General features: G+C 36.5%; 1 protein-coding gene across 1 annotated transcript in view; it reads left to right on the forward strand.

Moving 5' to 3' along the window:
- Positions 1-23,010, forward strand: part of DPH6 (diphthamine biosynthesis 6) — a 232,308-nt gene that overhangs the window by 197,169 nt on the left and 12,129 nt on the right. Inside the window, exon 10 of the transcript XR_010405070.1 lies at positions 18,500-18,654. The gene's annotated coding sequence lies outside the window, so the exon portion shown is untranslated. The remainder of the gene's footprint in view (positions 1-18,499; positions 18,655-23,010) is intronic.

Consider the following 23,010-nt stretch of genomic DNA (forward strand, 5'->3'; position numbering starts at 1 on the left):
CTACACAATAGGGAAAGCATACTATTTTCAACAAATGGTGTTGAAAAAACTGTATATCCACATACAAAAGAATAAATTTGGGCCCTTCCCTAGCACCATTTGCAAAAATTAATTCAAAATGGGCTAATGACCTAAACATAAATCCTGAAACTGTAAAACTCCTAAAAGAAAACATAGGGAAAAATCTTCATGACATTGGATTTGGCAGTGATTTCTTGGCTATGACACCAAAAGCACAGACAACAAAGTCAAGAATAAACAAATGGACTACATCCAAATTAAAAACTTATGCACAGCAAAGAAATCAACAAAAGAGTGAAAAAGCAACACACACAATGGGAGAAGATATTTGCAAACCATATTAGTATCCAGTATATATAAAGAACCCCTGCAACCCAACAACAAAATTTTTTTAATCCAATTAAAAATAGGCAGAGGACTTTAACATACATCTCTCCAAAGAAGGTATACAAATGCCCAACAGCTGTATAAAAATATGTTCAGCATCACTAATCATTAGGGGTGTGCAAATAAAAACCACGAGATATCTCCTCATTCATTAGATTGCAACTATCACAAAAAAAAAAAAAGGAAAAAGAAACAGAAGAAGAAATACCAAATGATGGTAAGGATGTGGAGAAATTGGAACACTTGTGCACTTTTGGTAGGGATGTAAAATGATGCAGCTATTGTATAATTAAAGCAGTACAGAGGTTCCTCAAAAAATTAAAAGTAGAACTACCACATGACCCAGCAAACCTACTTCTGGGTCTTTATCCAAAAGAATTGAAATTAGGGTCTTAAAGAGAAATATGTACTTTCACACTTATTGTAGCATTATTCATAATAGTTGAGATGTGGCAACAACCTCAATGTTCATTGACAGAGGAATGGATAACAAAAAGTGATATATACATACGTTGGAATATTATTCAACCTTAAAAAAGAAGGAAGTCCTGTCATATGCAATAACGTAGGTGAATCTTTAGGTTATTATACTGTGTGAAATAAGCCAATCACAAAAAGAGAATGGTTTCGTGATTCCACTTATTTGAGGTATCTAAAGTATTCAAACTCTTAGAAACAGTGAGTATAATACAGGTTGCCAGGGGCTGGGCGGGGAGAGGGAAATGAGTATTTGTTCAGTGAGTATATACTCAGTGTATATCACTATTGCAAGATAAAAAAGCTCTAGAGATCTGTTGCACAACAATATGCATATAGTTAACAGGGCTGTCTGTACATTTAAAAATGGTAAGATAGTAAATTTTATGTTGCATGTTTTTAACCAAATTAAAAAAAAGAGATGGAGGGGTGCCTGGGTGGCTCAGTTGGTTAAGTGTCTGCCTTTGGCTCAGGTCATGATCCCAGGGTTCTGGGATCAAGTCCTGCATCGTACTCCCTGCTCAGCAGGGAGCCTCCTTCTCCCTCTCCCTCTGCCCCTCCTCCCTTCTCATGCACCTCCTCCCTGCTCATGCACTCTCTCTCTCTCTCTCTCTCTCTCAAATAAATAAAAATCTTTAAAAAAAAAAAAGAGAGATTGAAAAATCTTCATATATGTGGAAATTAACAACAAATTTCTAAGTAATCCATGACACAAAGAAAAAATCCCAAAGGAACTTAATAATTTCCTTAACAAATTGCTAATGAAAATTTTGACATATCAAAATTGTGAAATAACATTAAAGCAATAATTTTTAATGAAATTTATAGTTTCAAATATATATATATTCTATATATATATTAGATAAGAAGGTTGGCTGAAAATCAATGAGCTAAGCAATCATCATAAGAAGTTAGATAAAAAATATCAATTTAACCCAAAGAAACAAAAAGAATAAAGTTTTTAAAAAAAATTAAATAGAATATAAACATATAATAAAGAGGTCACCAGAGCCAATAGTTCATTTTTGGAAATGACTAAATTTGATTACTACCTGGCAACACTGAAATAAAAGCAAAGGCATCAATATAGCTGACCCTTGAACAACACAGGTTTGAACTGCACGGGTCCACTTGAACATGGATTTTATTTTTTATTTTTTTCCATAAGTACAGTGCAGTACTATAAATGTATTTTCTCTTCCATATGATTTTCTTAATAACATTTTCTTCGCTGTACTTTACTTTATTGTAAGAATATAGTATATAATACATATAATGTACAAAATATGTGTTAAATGACTGTTTATTGGTAGTTAAGTTTTGGGAGAGTAAAAAGTTATATGTGGATTTTCAACTGCACAAGGGGTTGGTGCTTCTAGCGCCCCCCCCCCCGCCATGTTGTTCAAGGGTCAACTATAAACAGTACCAGGAATCTTAAAAGGAAGACATCATTATGATTCATTCAGATGTTAAAAGGAAAAAAAGAGGATATTGCCAATCACTTTATACTAGTAAACTTGAAAACCTAGATGAATTGGAAAAATTCTAAAAAAAAAAACTTTGACACCAGAAAAATACACCAAATCTGAATAGTCTTTTATACTAGATAAACTAAATGTATTACTAAAAACCACAGATTTCCAGGTCTAAATGGCTTCATTTGTAAATTTTTCCAAGCATGTAAGGGAAAATTTGCCAATTTTATATAAACTTTTCAAAAAAACATCGGAGACTCATTTTATGAGGTTATTATAATGTAGATTACTGTTAAGTATAACTGACATTTCTGTTGAAAATATTTTGGAGTGGATGACACATGTCCTTTTAGTGTTATTCTGGAGTGTTGTTGAACAATAATATTTAATTCTCTAGGCGATGGACTTTATTTCACTTAAAATTTACTGATTAAGGCCTAGAATCTGTGAAGTTACTAATTGACATATAGATTTTTGTCCAGTAGGGATGTGAATGATTTCCGTGACATAGAACAAATAACCCCAAAAGTTAGAATTTTATTCCCCTGTAGGATATTAGCCATTTTTGCATCTCTATGCCCATCTTATTCCAGAGTTCTTTCATTAGCGTATCTTCTCTCAGATTGCGTTGGACAAGCTTTACTCAGTGACTAAAGTCAGTCTTTACTGATATTTGATATATGTTCAATCTATATTTACCTTTGATTCATGATTCTAATATTTTTAAAAAATATATGTGGAAATAATAAAATCTGATAATTAAATTTATTAAGAAATTAAAAAAAATTTTATTTTTATTAAGAAATTTTAAGAACCGTTTTTAAATTTAATTTTATTGTTATGTTAATCACCATACATTACATCATTAGTTTTTGATGTACTGTTCCATTATTCATTGTTTGCATATAACACCCAGTGCTCCATTCAATATGTGTCCTCTTTAATACCCATCACCAGGCTAACCCATGCCCCCACCCCCCTCCCCCCTAGAACCCTCAGTTTGTTTCTCAGAGTCCATAGTCTCTCATCAAGAAATGGGCAGAAGACATGAACAGACATTTTTCCAAAGAAGACATCCAAACGGCCAACAGACATATGAAAAAGTACTCAGCATCGCTCAGCATCAGGGAAATCCAAATCAAAACCTCAATGAGATACCACCTCACACCAGTCAGAACGGCTAAAATTAACAAGTCAGGAAACGACAGATGTTGGCGGGGATGCGGAGAAAGGGGAACCCTCCTACACTGTTGGTGGGAATGCAAGCTGGTGCCGCCACTCTGGAAAACAGTATGGAGGTTTCTCAAAAAGTTGAAAATAGAGCTACCCTATGACCCAGCAATTGCACTACTGGGTATTTACCCCAAAGATACAAATGTAGTGATCTGAGGGGGTACATGCACCCCAATGTTTATAGCAGCAATGTCCACAATAGCCAAACTATGGAAAGAGCCAAGATGTCCATCAACAGATGAATGGATAAAGAAGAGGTGGTATATATATACAATGGAATATTATGCAGCCATCAAAAAAATGAAATCTTGCCATTTGCAATGACGTGGATGGAACTAGAGGGTATTATGCTAAGCGAAATAAGTCAATCAGAGAAAGACGTGTATCATATGATCTCACTGATATGAGGAATTCTTAATCTCAGGAAACAAACTGAGGGTTGCTGGAGTGGTGGGGGGTGGGAGGGATGGGGTGGCTAGGTGATAGACATTGGGGAGGGTATGTGCTATGGTGAGTGCTGTGAATTGTGTAAGACTGTTGAATCACAGACCTGCACCTCTGAAACAAAGAACACAGATTTTTAAATCCTTCTTAAAACATTATCAAATTGAACCTGTGAGATATAAAATGAATACTGCATCATGACCAAATTGGGTTATTCTAAAGATGCAGGGCTGATTTAACAACTGGAAATCAGTCAATGAATTCACCATATTAACAGAATAACAAAGACAAAAACATATAACCATTGCAAAAATGCAGCAAACATCATACTTCATTGTGAACTGATGAAATCTTTTCATTTGAGTTTAAAGACACAATAAGGATGCCTGAAATCATCACTTCTGTTCAATCAGTGGAGAAGGCAAGAAAAATAAATAAATGTATGTTAGGGAAAGGAAGAAATAAAAGTATTATTATTCTCAGATTATAACTGTATAAATAGAAAATGTAAAACAAATCTACGAACTTCTTAGAGTTAATGCTAAGTTTTGTAAAGTTTCTGGATACAAGGTTAATTTAGAAAAAGGTTTGATTTATGTGTCCCCAGAAATAGAAAGTGAATCAGGCTGCCTTCCACCTTCACGTTGACCACCCTTGAACAAATTTTGTGATCTCTCTTGTCCCAATTTCTCCTTCTTTAAAATAGGGATAATATGGGGCACGTGGGTGGCACAGTCGATTGAGCATCCGACTCTTGATTTCAGCTCAGGCCATGATCTCAGGTGGGATCAAGCCCCCTGTCGGGCTCTGCACTCAGTGTGGAGTCTACTTGAGACTCTCTCTCTCCCTGTCCCTCTGCCCCTACCCCCCACTCGTGCACATGTGCTCTCTCTCTCTCTCTCCCTCTAAAATAAATAAAATTGCTAAAAATAATAAAATAAACTAAGGATGATAATACTGAATTTTACTGATCATAAAGCACATGTTTTCCATATTTTAACATCTTTGAAATTATGTATCCTACAGTAGATGTTGTCTTAGATTTGATGAATAAGGTAGTTTTGAAGAGGTAATGAATAAGTATGATAAATTTAAGGTATTTGCAACAGTGCTGGCACTTAACAAATGTTTACTAAGTATTAGCTATACTTTATAATTTTCTTACATTATGTTTTCTAACAAGTTATTGTTTTCATAAAAGTTCTGATTTTTTATAAATTGATTTTATAGCTCTAACTTACAAAAGTTATTTTTTATTTCTGGTATCTTTTTTGTTGATTCTCTTGGATTTCACAAGAATATACAGGTGACCCTTGAACAAGATGGGTTTGAACTGCATGGGTCTTTTGTATACAGATTTTTTTAAAATACAGTACAGTACTGTGAATGTATTTACTCTTCTTTATGATTTTCTTAATAACATTTTCTTTGCTCTAGGTTGCTTTATTATAATAATTGAGTATATAATAAATATATAAAATGTGTGTTAATTGACTTTATGTTATCAGTAAGGCTTCCAGTCAGCAGTGGGCTATTAGTAGTTAAGTTTTTAGGGAGTCAAAAGTTATACACGTAATAAGTGAGTCAGAGAAAGACAAATAACATATGATTTCACTCATATGTGAAATTTAAGAAACAAAACAAATGGACATGGAGAGGGGTGGGAGAAGAAAGGCAAACCAAGAAATAGACTCTTAACTACAAAGAACAAACTGAGGGTTACCAAAGGGGAGGTGGGTAGAGGGATAGGTGAAATAGGTGATGGAGATGAAGGAGGGCAGTTGGGGCACCTGACTGGCTCAGTCAGTAGAGCATATGACCCATGATCTCAGGGTTATGAGTTCAAGCCCCACTTTGGGTATGGAGCCTACTCAAAAAAAATTAAGGAGGGCACTTGTTGTGATTAGCACTGGGTGTTGTATGTAAGTGATGAATCACTAAGTTCTATGCCTGAAACTACTATTATACTGTATGTTAACCAACTGGAATTTAAATAAAAATTTGGAAAATGAAAAAAATGTTGTATGCAGATTTTCAACTGCACAGGGGGGTCAGCACCCCTAACCTCATTGCTCAAGGTTAACTGTATATGTATCCATTCAATTTGAATATTTTTATATCTCATTTATTCTTTTTAAGTTTTATTTTTTTCAGTACTTTAAGAACAATTGCGGTAATAACAATAATAATGACAATAATGAAAGCCAACACTAATGCAGAACTTAACTGGATATACCAGATACTCTTTTTTTTTTTATTCTTATGTTAATCCCCATACATTACATCATTAGTTTTAGATGAAGTGTTCCATGATTCATTGTTGTGCACAACACCCAGTGCTCATGCAGAATGTGCCTTCCTCAATACCCACCACCAGGCTAACCCATCCGTCCACCCCCCTCCCCTCTAGAACCCTCAGTTTGTTTTTCAGAGTCCATCGTCTCTCATGGTTCGTCTACCCCTCCAATTTCCCCCACTTCATTCTTCCCCTCCCGCTACCTTCTTCTTCTTCTTCTTCTTTTTTTTTTTTCTTAACATATATTGCATTATTTGTTTCAGAGGTACAGATCTGAGATTCAACAGTCTTGCACAATTCACAGCGCTTACCAGAGCACATACCCTCCCCAGTGTCTATCACCCAGTCACCCCATCCCTCCCACCCCACCCCCCACTCCAACAATACTCAGTTTGTTTCCTGCGATTAAGAATTCCTCATATCAGTGAGATAATATGATACATGTCTTTCTCTTTTTGACTTATTTCACTCAACATAATACTCTCCAGTTCCATCCACGTCGTTGCAAATGGCAAGATCTCATTCCTTTTGATGGCTGCATAATATTCCATTGTATATATATACCACTTCTTCTTTATCCATTCATCTGTCGATGGACATCTTGGCTCTTTCCACAGTTTGGCTATTGTGGACATTGCTGCTATAAACATCGGGGTGCACGTACCCCTTTGGATCCCTACTTTTGTATCTTTGGGGTAAATACCCAGTAGTGCAATTGCTGGATCATATGGTAGCTCTATTTTCAACTTTTTGAGGAACCTCCATACAGTTTTCCAGAGTGGCTGCACCAGCTTGCATTCCCACCAACAGTGTAGGAGGGTTCCCCTTTCTCCGCATCCCCGCCAACATCTGTCGTTTCCTGACTTGTTAATTTTAGCCATTCTGACTGGTGTGAGGTGGTATCTCATTGAGGTTTTGATTTGGATTTCCCTGATGCTGAGCGATATTGAGCACTTTTTCATGTGTCTGTTGGCCATTTGGATGTCTTCTTTGGAAAAATGTCTGTTCATGTCTTCTGCCCATTTCTTGATTGGATTCTTTGTTCTTTGGGTGTTGAGTTTGATGAGTTCTTTATAGATTTTGGATACTAGCCCTTTATCTGATATGTCATTTGCAAATATCTTCTCCCATTCTGTCGGCTGTCTTTTGGTTTTGTTGACTGTTTCCTTTGCTTTGCAAAAGCTTTTGATCTTGATGAAGTCCCAATAGTTCATTTTTGCCCTTGCTTCCCTTGCCTTTGGCGATGTTTCTAGGAAGAAGTTGCTTCGGCTGAGGTCAAAGAGGTTGCTGCCTGTGTTCTCCTTTAGGACTTTGATGGACTCCTGTCTCACATTGAGGTCTTTCAACCATTTGGAGTCTATTTTTGTGTGTGGTGTAAGGAAATGGTCCAGTTTCATTCTTCTGCATGTGGCTATCCAATTTTCCCAACACCATTTGTTGAAGAGACTGTCTTTGTTCCATTGGACATTCTTTCCTGCTTTGTCGAAGATGAGTTGACCATAGAGTTGAGGGTCCATTTCTAGGCTCTCTATTCTGTTCCATTGATCTATGTGTCTGTTTTTGTGCCAGTACCATGCTGTCTTGATGATGACAGCTTTGTAATAGAGCTTGAAGTCCGGAATTGTGATGCCGCCGGCTTTGCTTTTCTTTTTCAATATTCCTCTGGCTATGCGGGGTCTTTTATGGTTCCATACAAATTTTAGGATTATTTGTTCCATTTCTTTGAAAAAAGTGGATGGTATTTTGATGGGGATTGCATTGAATGTGTAGATTGCTCTAGGTAGCATTGACATCTTCACAATATTTGTTCTTCCAATCCATGAGCATGGAACGTTTTTCCATTTCTTTGTGTCTTCCTCAATTTCTTTCATGAGTATTTTATAGTTTTCTGAGTACAGATCCTTTGTCTCTTTGGTTAGATTTATTCCTAGGTATCTTATGGTTTTGGGTGCAATTGTAAATGGGATCGACTCCTTAATTTCTCTTTCTTCTGTCTTGTTGTTGGTGTATAGGAATGCCACTGACTTCTGTGCATTGATTTTATATCCTGCCACTTTACTGAATTCCTGTATGAGTTCTAGCAGTTTTGGGGTGGAGTCTTTTGGGTTTTCCACATAAAGTATCATATCATCTGCAAAGAGTGAGAGTTTGACTTCTCCTTTGCCAATTTGGATGCCTTTGATTTCTTTTTGTTGTCTGATTGCTGTGGCTAGGACTTCCAATACTATGTTGAATAGCAGTGGTGATAGTGGACATCCCTGCCGCGTTCCTGACCTTAGGGGGAAAGCTCTCAGTTTTTCCCCATTGAGAATAATATTCGCTGTAGGTTTTTCATAGATGGCTTTTATGATATTGAGGTATGTACCCTCTATCCCTATACTCTGAAGAGTTTTGATCAAGAAAGGATGCTGTACTTTGTCAAAAGCTTTTTCTGCATCTATTGAGAGGATCATATGATTCTTGTTCTTTCTTTTGTTAATGTATTGTATCACATTGATTGATTTGCGGATGTTGAACCAACCTTGCAGCCCAGGGATAAATCCCACTTGGTCATGGTGAATAATCCTTTTAATGTACTGTTGGATCCTATTGGCTAGTATTTTGGTGAGAATTTTTGCATCCATGTTCATCAGGGATATTGGTCTGTAATTCTCCTTTTTGATGGAGTCTTTGTCTGGTTTTGGGATCAAGGTGATGCTGGCCTCATAGAATGAGTTTGGAAGTTTTCCTTCCATTTCTATTTTTTGGAACAGTTTCAGAAGAATAGGTATTAATTCTTCTTGAAATGTTTGGTAGAATTCCGCTGGAAAGCCTTCTGGCCCTGGGCTTTTGTTTTTTGGGAGATTTTTGATGACTGCTTCAATTTCCTTAGTCGTTATAGGTCTGTTCAGGTTTTCTATTTCATTCTGGTTCAGTTTTGGTAGTTGATACATCTCTAGGAATGCATCCATCTCTTCCAGGTTATCTAATTTGCTGGCATAGAGTTGCTCATAATATGTTCTTATAATTGTTTGTATTTCTTTGGTGTTGGTTGTGATCTCTCCTCTTTCATTCATGATTTTGTTGATTTGGGTCATTTCTCTTCTCTTTTTGATAAGTCTGGCCAGGGGTTTATCAATCTTGTTAATTTTTTCAAAGAACGAGCTCCTAGTTTCATTGATCTGTTCTACTGTTCTTTTAGTTTCTATTTCATTGATTTCTGCTCTGATCTTTATGATTTCTCTTCTCCTGCTGGGTTTAGGCTTTATTTGCTGTTCTTTCTCCAGCTCCTTTAGGTGTAGGGTTAGGTTGTGTACTTGAGACCTTTCTTGTTTCTTGAGAAAGGCTTGTATTGCTATATACTTTCCTCTTAGGACTGCCTTTGCTGCATCCCAAAGATTTTGAACAGTTGTGTTTTCATTTTCATTGGTTTCCATGTATTTTTTTAGTTCTTCTTTAATTTCCTGGTTGACCCATTCCTTCTTCAGTAGGATGCTCTTTAGCCTCCATGTATTTGAGTTCTTTCCGACTTTCCTCTTGGGATTGAGTTCTAGTTTCAAAGCATTGTGGTCTGAAAATAGGCAGGGAATGATCCCAATCTTTTGGTACCGGTTGAGACCTGATTTATGACCTAGGATGTGATCTATTCTGGAGAATGTTCCATGGGCACTAGAGAAGAATGTGTATTCCGTTGCTTTGGGGTGGAATGTTCTGAATATGTCTGTGAAGTCCATTTGGTCCAGTGTATCATTTAAAGTCTTTATTTCCTTGTTGATCTTTTGCTTAGACGATCTGTCCATTTCAGTGAGGGGGATGTTAAAGTCCCCCACTATTATTGTATTGTTGTCGATGTGTTTCTTTGCTTTTGTTATTAATTGCCTTATATAATTGGCTGCTCCCATGTTAGGGGCATAGATATTTACAATTGTTAGATCTTCTTGTTGGATAGATCCGTTAAGTATGATATAGTGTCCTTCCTCATCTCTTATTACAGTCTTTGGTTTAAAATCTAATTTGTCTGATATAAGGATTGCCACCCCAGCTTTCTTTTGGTGTCCATTAGCATGGTAAATGGTTTTCCACCCCCTCACTTTCAATCTGGGGGTGTCTTTGGTTCTAAAATGAGTCTCTTGCAGACAGCATATCGATGGATCTTGTTTTTTAATCCAGTCTGTTAGCCTGTGTCTTTTGATTGGGGCATTGAGCCCATTTACATTCAGGGTAACTATTGAAAGATAGGAATTTAGTGCCATTGTATTGCCTGTAAGGTGACTGTTACCGTATATTGTCTGTGTTCCTTTCTGGTCTATGTTGCTTTTAGGGTCTCTCTTTGCTTAGAGAATCCCTTTCAAGATTTCCTGTAGGGCTGGTTTTGTGTTTGCAAATTCCTTTAGTGTTTGTTTGTCCTGGAAGCTTTTTATCTCTCCTTCAATTTTCAATGACAGCCTAGCTGGATAGAGTATTCTTGGCTGCATATTTTTCTCATTTAGTGCTCTGAATATATCCTGCCAGTCCTTTCTGGCCTGCCAGGTCTCTGTGGATAGGTCTGTTGCCAATCTAATGTTTCTACCCTTGTAGGTTACATATCTCTTCTCCCGAGCTGCTTTCAGGATTTTCTCTTTGTCTATGAGACTCGTAAGTTTTACTATTAGATGTCAGGGAGTTGACCTATTTTTATTGATTTTGAGAGGGGTTCTCTGTGCTTCCTCGATTTTCATGCCTGTTTCTTTCCCCAAATTAGGGAAGTTCTCTGCTATAATTTGCTCCATTATACCTTCTGGCCCTCTCTCTCTTTCTTCTTCTTCTGGGATCCCAATTATTCTAATGTTGTTTCATCTTATGGTATCGCTTATCTCTCGAATTCTGCCCTCGTGATCCAGTAGTTGTTTATCTCTCTTTTTCTCAGCTTCTTTATTTTCCATCATTTCATCTTCTATATTACTGATTCTCTCTTCTGCCTCATTTATTCTAGCAGTTAGTGCCCCCATTTTTGATTGCACCTCATTAATAGCCTTTTTTATTTCTACTTGGTTGGATTTTAGCTCTTTTACTTCTCCAGAAAGGGTTTCTCTAATAACTTCCATATTTTTTTCAAGCCCAGCTAGTATCTTTAAAGTGATGATTCTGAACTCTAGATCTGACATCGTACTAATGTCCGTATTGAGTAGGTCCCTGGCAGTCGGTACTACCTCTTGTTCTTTTTGTTGAGGTGATTTTTTCCGTCTTGTCATTTTGTGCAGAGGAGAATAGATTAATGAGAGAACAAAATGCTAGCAGAGTAACCACATCCCCAGAAAATATACTCTAAACAAATGAGAAAAGACCTGAAGCAGTGGGATAAGAAAGGGAAAGAGAGAAAAAAGAAAAAGAAAAAAAAGAAAAAGATAAAGATAAAAACAAAAACAAACAAAACAAAACAACAACAAAAAAAGAAAAACCAGAATGTGATCAAATATGATCTATATGGTATATAGATCAGTGCCACACACTAGATTTGGGGTGTATTTTGGTCTTTTAGAAGAAAGTGCCTCCCGAAATTTTAAAGAAAGAAAAACATATATGTACAAAAATAAGGGTTGATATGATGAAGGGATGGAATATGACTGTAAAAATGGAAATTATAAAAAATTTTATAAAAGGAATTGATAAGAAGTTGTTTGAAAAAAGAAAGAAGAGTATTTGAAAAAAGAAAAAGAAGAAAAAAAAAGGGAGAGGATGTGATCAGGCAGGGGAATAGAAGACACCATATACTAGAGATTTAGGGTATATTTTAATCTGTTAGAAGAAACTATCTCAAAATTTTAAAGAGAGAACAACTTATATATATAAGCCAAAAATATGGGTAACTACTATGAAGGGATAGAATATGACTCTAAAAATGAAAAATAAAAAAAAAAATTTTTTTAAGGGATTGATTAGATGTTGGTTGAAAAAGGGAAAAAGAAAAATTCAAAAAGAAATAAAAAGACAAAAAGACAGTTAAAAAAATTAACTTTAAAAGACTAAAGAATCATGGTAAAAAAGCCGTGAATTCTATGTGCAGTAGTCCCCTAGTGCTGGAGTTCTGCCGTTCTCATTGATCGGTAAACTTGGTCTCGGCTGGCTGTTCTCGCTGATCTTCTGGGGAGGGGCCTGTTGCCGTGGTTTCCAAATGTCTCTGCCGGAGGCGAAATTGCCCCGCCCTCGCCCCCTCCTGGCTAAGTAATCTGCTCGGGTTTGCTCTCCGGGGCTTTTGTTCCCTGCGAGCTTTCCGTACAGCTTTGGAGGCGGAGAGTGAAAATGGCGGCCTCCCAATCTCCGCCCTGGAGGAGCCGAGAACTCGGGGCCCCGCTTCTCAGTGAGCCCCCAGAGAAAAACCGCCAGTCACTCCTGTCTCCCCGGTCTCCGGCCGCACTCCGTGCTCACCCGGCCTGCGACCGAGCGCCTCTATCTCTGGCACCCGACCCCGGGTGGAGTCTCCAAACCCAGCAGATCCCCGCAGTGCGCTCCCACGCGGCTCCTCCCGGGGGAGGAAGGTGAGTCTCCCCGGATCTGCCGCTTGTTGGGTCCCTGCTGGAGGAGAAGGGGCCCGACTGGGCCGCGGATCACGGTTTATGGAGACCCCGAGCTGAGAGCCCGCGCCTGGGCTCCGCCTCCTCAGTCGGCTTCCCTGCTCCGATACCTGGGAGCTCTGCCGCCCTCAGGCACCCCCGGTCTTTCTGTGACCCCGAGGGTCCTGAGACCACACTGTCCCGGAGGGTTCCACCCCCCGCTTAGCCACCAGAGTGACGTCCCTTGGCGGAGCAGACTTTTAAAAGTTCCGATTTTGTGCTCCGTGGTTCTATCAGTTGCCAGAAGCGGCCGACGGAAGCCCCTCCCCCGCCGTCTATCATCCCGAATATCGCCTCGGATTCCCTTCTCCGCACGTCCTACCTTCCAGAAAGTGGTCGCTTTTCTGATGAGAGAGTTGTTGCTCTTCTTTTCTTTGATCTCCTGTTGAGTTTGTAGGTGTTCAGATTGGTTTGATCCCTATGCAGCTGAATTCCTGAGAGGAGACGAAATCCAGGTCTCCTACTCCTCTGCCATCTTGCTCCACCCCCCTCTACCAGATACTCTTATAAGCATTTTAAATATGGACACCCTTGCCTTTTTCTTTTTAATGGCAATAGTTAAATTACAGCACACCAATTCAGTGGAATACATCCATTGAAAATATTTATTGTACAACATTGATAATTGCTTATTACATACCTTTCAATGATTATAGTTGTGTAAAATTTATGCATCTGAAAAAAAGGACAAGAAGAAACATGGAGAATGATTTGTTAGGATTTTTTGCTTCTAAATTTCTCTTATTTGTGCTAAAATTAGGCGATAACCTTTTATAATCCTTTAATGGTTTATAATCTAAGGCCATAATCTATACTTACATATTAAAGGTAGGGGGGACTTCCCAATTTGTTGCAAATATAGAATTTCTTTGAGAAAACAAGAATTTTTTTCAGTGTAATGCTTTTATTATATTTGGCCTTTTCAATATATTAAAAGTGGGATTAGGAATTGAAGTTCTTGGAAGCAATAAAATAGTTGCCGACAGAATAGAAAAAAGGTCTCAGCAAGAACTGATGATTAATGCAACACCTCACCAAAACACATCAGACTGAAATATTATAAATTAGCTAATATTTAATAATGCTAATATTATTAAATGATATTAATATTTAATATATTTTAATTAGAAAATGGCTACTGTAATCATAGAAAATGTTTAAATTGTTATGTTATTTAAGTGATAGTATTTTCACAATGAATGTTAGCAGTATGTTGGGTGCCACATTACATCAAAAAGTCTATCCTTATTGAGCAAACACTAATATGATACTTTACAGCTACATATTTGACCATCTCTGTTGATCCTTTTATATACATGTGTGAGTTCATGGATTGTTGATCCAACTCAAACATATAAAAACTTTTTAGTGAGAAATATTTGATGTACATCACTGCCTAATTTTAAGGTGTACAAGCCATTATGATTTCACTCACATATATAGTGAAATGATCATCACAATAAGCTCAGCTAACATCCATCTTTTCATAGATACAATGAAAAGAAAGAAAAAAAGAAAAAAGAAAGGGAAAACTTTTTCTCCTCATGATGAGAACTCTTAGGATTTACTTTCTTAACGACGTTCCTCTATATCATACAGCAGCATTAGCCATAGTCATCCTATTGTACATTACGTTTCTAGTATCTTTTTCTAATAGTTTAACCAAGGGGAAAGGATTCAAGTCCCTTTAAAAATAAGATTCTTCACTGTTTTAGAAATAATTTCCCTGGATTAGGTCCAAAGATAGTTCAAGTTCAGTTCGAAATAAGATAGAAACTGGTATCTGCTTATATTATGCACATTCTTTAACTGTAACTTAATACATAAATAAAGAATTTTCTATCTTTTTTATAACTAATGTTCAGAACAAAATTATGTTAAATCTATTTTTTTATTTTGTTTATAATTTCGACCATGGTACACATGTAGGAAAATATTTTACAATATATTATACCATATACTATTTAATTGCCTCTGTTTGTTGATTCAATTTGATATCTATCACTTGGTCATTTATTTGCCTAAATAAGTGAATATCTAATGAGATAATATAAATCCTTTGGGAATCTAGACTTTTTAAAATTTCCTCTTAAGGCCCCCCTGAATTGTATTTACTAAGAGAATGAGGGGTAGTAATTGAGTCTCCTGGGACCTTTCAGTGCACAGCTTTCACTTAACTGGAGACTTTCCTTCCATATTCAGGTTAAGTATTTATGTATATTTTGAATTCCTGGTTTACACTTTTGACTCAACCCGAGACTAAGCTAAGGTTCCATTCCACTGCATATAATGAGGCTTTCAGCTTGGAACAAATATTTTTTCTAAAGAGAGAGAGAACATTTTTAAATGGATTTAGGATTGGCAGTTACTTTTTCTCTTTGAACTTAGTGTATATCCCTCCAATCCTTTTTCTCTCTGGTCTGGCTTCCCTTTGTCATCAGTGGTAATCATAAACTTCTGAAAAAGAAAGGTATCTTATAATAAAACATTGACTTGATGTTTCAGACTTATCTTAATTGATTACTTCGGGTTTAATTATAAATCATAATTTTTAAAAAAAATTATAAATTATTTCACCTGCCTTAAACACAGTTAACAGCTAACCATGAAAAGTAATGAATGCCTTATCCAGAGGAAAAAACCTAAGTTAATCAGTTTAGTCCCATTGATTATAATTGAGTAGCCTTCTATATGCCAACCTTTCCACTTCTCCTCATTCATTTTTTTCTTAATAAAATCATATTTTCCACATGAGAAACAAATGTTGCTAGAGATTGTTTTAAATATCACATTTCCTAAATATAAGAAATAGATCACATGGGCATTTATTGCTTTGGGATATTTTTACAGTTTTTCTACTACACTAGATTATAAGCTTGATCAGAGGGTAGGCCATTTCTCTCAGTGGCTGCTAACATCACAGTACATATAATATCACAGATATTCAATAAATATCACTAAATACCTCTGTGATATTTATTGAATTAAGTTGAAGTGAATTGGCCAACTCTTTAAATTGGTCAAAGGATGATTGATTTAAAAGCCATCTTTTACAGTAGTCTAGACCCTACCTATTCATTGTCACCATAGATAAAATAGTTATTAGCATATGAAGTATTATATAATAGGAAATAAGGTAGCAGTATAACTACAAAGACCTCATGCACTTTTGTGTTATGAACATGGAAGTTCATCATCTCTTTTTAGTTTGTGTGCATGTGTTAATACAAGTTAGCATGAGTGTTCACAGAAGAAAAGTGAACACACTTTTACTCATTGGTGAGTAAAGTCAAAGTTCTTCTACATTGCTTAATGGAGATTTTAAATTAAATAATATTGGATACTTAAGAACTTCATCTGTTAATAATTCATCTGAGAACAACGTGCAATTAATTACCAAATGTGTTTTTTAAACCAAGGCACGTATTCAGATTAGTTGTGTGGATTTTGCTTTGGCCATTTATTGCACTATCTGCTAAGATATCTTACTTATTATTATAGTCCATCAAATTTTGATGTGAACATAGACAAGATAGTTGATATTAAGGAATTACTTTTCTTAGGTGTGATAATTGTATTATGGTTGTATTTAAAAAGAAAAAATGAGTTCTCTATCAACTTACTGAAATAAATACAGATGAAATGCGATTCCCTTCAACATAATCACAGTGACGATAAAGAGAAGTGGCTGAAAGTACAGATGAAAAAGATTAGCCTTGAATTGATACATGTTAAAGCTGAATGGCAGGAATACTAGGCTGAATAGCATTCTCATTCGACTTTATCCAAAGGAAAGAAATCAGATAACCCATGAATTACTGAAACTCCGTTTAATGTTATTGAGAAAAACAGACCAGATGAGCATGAATTAATCATCTTTGACTTCCCTAAAAATTTATTGGTTAGTTTTACAGGAAAACATTTAACTTTTTCTCAAATTCGTATTATGAGAACCCATGTAATAAGAACATAATGTTTTGATATGAAAGCCCAGTTTAAAAAACCACTTGGAAACCAATTTGAAAAACTGGGGGAAATGTATTTTCTATTGTGATACGCTAATCTACCTTTCACATATGCTTTGTGTGTGTCTTATCTATTTTAATCTAAACTTTATTATAAATCCAATCATCTGTTGGGATTAATCTAAAGTTGTTATTTAAAATAAACTTAATTTAACTATAGAGAACAAATGGGGTTGCTGGAGAGGAGGTGGGCAGGGGGGATGGGCTAAAAGGGTGATGAGCATTAAGGAGGTACTTGTGATGTGCACTGGGTGTTATAAGTGATGAATCACTAGATTCTACTCCTGATACTAATGCTACATTATATGTTAATGAATTTGAATTTAAATAATGTCTTGGAGGAAAAAATAAATAAAATAAACTTTGTTTTCATCTTTTAAAAACTAATGTTTCTTTTAAAGCTGAAATTACAGAATCTCAAGTAAGTATCCTTCTGTATTCCACTTTTAAAATTAGAGGACTTTGAAGAATTAAAAATGGATATCTACTGTCTATTTGGTGCGCATTAGATCCCTGTGGTAACTTAGATCCATTATGGCAGTGTGCAATAACAGATTGAATGTAAATTTAATTTCTTACAGGTATGCCCAGTACTTTGTGTTCATTTATACTACTTTGTCCTATTTTACACAATGTTTATGTACTTATTTAATTGAACTCATTTATTATTGGGCGCAAACATACAAGTTTCTTTTGGGGGGGGGCTATTTTTTTATTATGTTCAGTTAGCCACCATATAGTACATCATTAGTTTTTGATGTAGTGTTCATTGATTCATTAGTTGCATATAACACCCAGTTCTCATCACATCACATGCCTTCCTTAATACCCATCATCCAGCTACCTCATCCCTCCACTCCCCTCTCCTCTGAAACCCTCAGTTTGTTTCCCAGGGTCCATAGTCTCTCATGGTTCATCTCCCTCTCTGATTTCCCCCCCTTCAGTCTTCCCTCCCTTCCCCTATGGTCCTCCGGCTATTCCTTATGTTCCACATATGAGTGAAACCATATGATAATCATCTTTCTCTGCTTGACTTATTTCACTTAGCATAATCCCCTCCATGTCCATGTAAATGGTGGGTATTCATCCTTTCTGATGGCTGAGTAATATTCCATTGAACATACAAGTTTCTAATGCTGGCCTGATACTGCATGATCAGCCTTTTCTCCTACTGGAATTTTTAAATTTTTAAAGATTTTTTTTTTTACTGCTGCACTCTTACTTTGTCTCTTCTGCTTTTACCAGCTATATATTTTTCCCTTTCCCTTAAGCAGTTCATAACTCTATGCTGTCATCGTATAATGCTTTTGCTGCTTTGTATGATTTTGCTACACCAAGTATTTGGGTGACTGTAGTAGCATTTCTATTATTCTCCACTAGTCACTGACCACATAGTGTCACCAATATGGACTTGTTTACCATTCTCATATATTGCATTTTCATAAAATTTTTGCTTTTCCTCTTAGTTTTATCTTGAGTAAATGTAAATTATACTTACCTATCCAATTTCAGCTTTTTTTAAAGCTTCCTGATTCATCATTTCTTATTCCGCTCACTAATCTTTTTTCTTAGCATTTGGCATCCTCAGACAAGCTGTTTATGGGTAACTGCTCATGTGAGGTGAACTGTAATGAAGACAACATCTTCACTCTTAACAGAGGAAGAAGACCAAAGCGAAACTCCACCTCCCCTTGGAAAGAAATCATTGACACACCTTCTACAAAAGAGTGAGTCTGTATTTTACTCAGAAGCTCTTTTTCTCCTTTATTGCTTTGTAGTGTAATGGTATATGAATACACACATGATTACAAACTGCTGTTATGACTTTTTACCACCTAATTTTTGCAGACTATATACAATAATAATAATAATAACCAGTGTTACTGAGCAGTTATTATGAGTTGGACACTTTTTTGAAGGCTTCATATATAATATATAACCTAATATAATTTAACTCTAAAGTACCAGTTACTGAATATGTCACTGTCACCATTTTGCACAGCTGGTAAGTTGTAGAGTGAGAATTCAAACATAAGTATCTGACCTCAAAGCCTGAGCAATTTTAACCACCATGATATATGGTCTTTTATAAAAAGTACAATTAAGACAATGTGTTCACGATGCTGACACAACCATTTGAAAAATGTAAAATTAATCCAAACCAGATTGTTCTTTATTGAGATAAAAAAAACTGATCAAATTACTTTTCCATTTAAATAATTTTGTAGGGTTGATACAATGTGAAAATTAGTTGTCATAAATACCTGTCATAAATACTTTTTCTTTCTCTCCTTTAGTATCACTGGCTCCTTCTCTTTCCTCTTCTTCTTTAAATTTCTAATTTATCCTTCTGCCTAGTTTAAAGATTTACTTATTTATTTATTTGAGAGAGAGAAAGAGAGAGTGAGTGAACAAGCAGGGGGAGGAGCAGAGGCAGAGAATCTCAAGCAGACTCCACGCTGAGTGGGGAGCCTGAGATTGGGCTTAATCTCACAACCCTGAGATCATGACCGGAGCGAAAGAGTCAGACACTTAACTGAGTCACCCAGGTGCCCCATCCTTTTGCCTAGTTTAAACAGTAGTTTCTTTGAAAGTACACACACACACAGACACATACAAATATTAATCAGAAAGGAAATTGGATTGATTACATTAACATATAAATTATTTTTATAAATTAGATTATTTTCAGAAAAGCTTTTTAAAATTTAGGAATAATAATGAAAGCAAAAACTTTGAATTTATGAAGAGCCTTACTAATCTGCATCCATGAGCTGATTCAGTGTATTCAAACCTTTTGTAGGTGATCTAGCATCTGAGGTACAGGTGTTTGATACCCTTGTCACATGCTGTCACCTCACTTCTGATCCTAACTACAGCAATACTGACCAGTTCTAGGCATACCGACGACGTTCTACCAGAAGCTTGAGCTGTGCATTTCTCCATTCTGCCCTGGGGCTTTGTCTGAAGCCAAGGGACCTTACTCAGCCCTTATGCCAGGGAAGCCTTGGAGTGTGAGGGATTTCCTGCCACCTGCAACAGCCCTCATCTAATGGGAAACAGGAGATTATGAATAAAGGTACCAGCCTGACATCCTTCAGATGAGCAATTTTGAGGCACATTCTACAGAGTTCCTCAGAGAATCCGCAGTAGAACTGATCCTTGGTTGCCCAGATCATTAATGAACTCAATAGCATTATTGGTTTTTCTTTCCCTGTCTCACTCCCCATGCCTCCCCACTCTGCTTCCTGGGATTCACCTCCCAAAGAAATTGCCTACAGCCAAGTTCATATTTTAGACTCTCTTCTGGGACAACCTAAACTAAGACAGGAATTTACATAATCCAATGTTCTTTTGAACCCTGCATTTTAATTTCAAAATTTCAGTGATACTGTTTGAAAATCTTTTTAGCCCTGTGTACATGTTACATGGCGGCATGATATATCTGTTTCAGGGAGATGATATAATTTTTTTCTTTTTTTTTTATTGTTATGTTAATCCCCATACATTACATCATTAGTTTTAGATGTAGTGTTCCATGATTCATTGTTTGTGCATAACACCCAGTGCTCCATGCAGAATGTGCCCTCCTCAATACCCACCACCAGGCTAACCCATCCGCCCACCCCCCTCCCCTCTAGAACCCTCAGTTTGTTTTTCAGAGTCCATCGTCTCTCATGGTTCGTCTACCCCTCCGATTTCCCCCGCTTCATTCTTCCCCTCCCGCTACCTTCTTCTTCTTTTTTTTTTTCTTAACATATATTGCATTATTTGTTTCAGAGGTACAGATCTGAGATTCAACAGTCTTGCACAATTCACAGCGCTGACCAGAGCACATACCCTCCCCAGTGTCTATCACCCAGTCACCCTATCCCTCCCACCCCACCCCCCACTCCAGCAACCCTCAGTTTGTTTCCTGCGATTAAGAATTCCTCATATCAGTGAGGTCATATGATACATGTGTCTCTGTTTGACTTATTTCGCTCAGCATAATACCCTCCAGTTCCATCCACATTGTTGCAAATGGCAAGATTTCATTCCTTTTGATGGCTGCATAATATTCCATTGTATATATATACCACTTCTTCTTTATCCATTCATCTGTCGATGGACATCTTGGCTCTTTCCACAGTTTGGCTATTGTGGACATTGCTGCTATAAACATCGGGGTGCACGTACCCCTTTGGATCCCTACTTTTGTATCTTTGGGGTAAATACCCAGTAGTGCAATTGCTGGGTCATATGGTAGCTCTATTTTCAACTTTTTGAGGAACCTCCATACTGTTTTCCAGAATGGCTGCACGGGAGATGATATATTTAAGTAGACCTGAAATGTACACTTCAGTGCTTCAAATCTGTACTTAAAAGTAAAAATTTTTGAAGTCATTTGAGAAACATTTTTCTACTTTATGTTTACCCCTCTAACTATGCATAGTTCACTTGTTAAAATCCAGTGATAAGGGAAGGGATGTTTTTCTTCAACTTGACATTTTATTCTACAGGTTGTTATTTTTTCCAGGAATTCTGCTTTATGGGACTATTTAAGGAAGTGTTGACTTGACATCTGTCAGCATAGGTTTCATTTACTATTTTCTTGCTGGCTTGCTTGCTTGCTTTCCTCTTCTTCTTTTTTTTTTTTTGGTCTTTTTTTGTCTTTCTTTTTCAGGTCAAAAACCAGTGTGTTCAGGAAAATCTCCAAGTGGTTACCAGTGGATTAGCAGTATCACAGCCCCCTTTCTCTCATTCAGTGAATAAAGTGTTACAAGTGCAACTGCTCAAGCCTTTTCTTTTCTCCAAGGTGCTAATCTAGTTAAGTATTTAGTGAGTAAGGAAACTGCTTTTAAAATTCAGAAAAGGAATAAACAGGTTTATTTATTTTTATTTATTCTAAGCCTCCTCAAAACCTGCACCTATGAATGTCTGGTATTAAATGACCTTTAGTGATGAAAATCAACTGTGGTGATACGCATTATTTGGAAATTCATAAACATCAGGGTGTTAGGAAGAAAAAGTAAAACCTGTGGATTTGAAATATCTCTGAAATGTATTGTAAAGCTTTATGCAAATAACCATGGCTCCTATCTAGAGTCAGTTCTCCTAGATGCATGTGTGCATGCACGCCAGCAGTGTTGTCTGCTTCCTAAAGTGCTTTTGTTAACACCATAATTTTAAATTAAGTTTTTCAGAAAGCTGTTCCTGCTGTACATTTTGGCATCTAAGATTAGGTCAGTGGCCATAAATCTCATTTATGTACTTAATGCAGAGGAGATACTGCTGTCTTGGGAATCATGAGAGCCAGATCCCTTACTTTGCCCCTCTTACAAGATATTGACATATAAAACAAAATGCTCCCATTTTGTTTTGCATCATTCTTCACTTAAAACTTTAAATAAAGAATGTTTATGCAAGGTTCTTTTTCATTCATAAAAATGGAAATCACCGTTAGTGTCTGCATGAGTAGGCTTGTATTCTTGTTCACGAATTCACATGATAGATTGGCCCATAAAATCTTTACATTTGGCTTGTGCAGCTGAGTTCATGGCTGAATACAGAATGATAAAGAAGCTTTAGCATTTTGTGGGAAGAAAAGAAATCATGCCTTCTAGATGGCCCTTAAGCTAGCTTTTAACTGCCTGGAAATCAGCTAGAAATGTATAATCAAACTTGCCATTAAAGGTACAGTGTTTAGTGTAAATCCGTGGAGCATAATCTGTAAATTAACGCAAAGGGATTCTTCAACATTTATTTGGTTTTCATCATATTTGCATGGAAGTCTGCCAATCCAAACATATTTTTTTCTTTTTTTTATTTCTTTTTTTACCTTTCTATCTGTCAGAAGTTAAAATAGAAATGATGGATTGTGTCACTGGCCAGTCCAGCAGCCTATTTCTTTCAACACATTACTGTGTATTTACTGTTTTAGCTATATTGTTTTCAATTTCTGGCAAAATAGTCGGGTTTTGATCCTGGGTAGAAAATGTCAGTGCTCACATTTCCTGTGGGGTTTTGGCCTTTTTGTGAAAAGGTAGGGGAGAGCAAAATGAATTATGATGCTGTCATCTGAAGAAACCACAGTGTATTTC

Source organism: Mirounga angustirostris, unplaced genomic scaffold (assembly GCF_029215605.1).
Source record: "Mirounga angustirostris isolate CCGP_5_RB_7025 unplaced genomic scaffold, mMirAng1.0.hap1 SCAF_9, whole genome shotgun sequence".
Lineage (NCBI taxonomy): Eukaryota > Metazoa > Chordata > Mammalia > Carnivora > Phocidae > Mirounga > Mirounga angustirostris.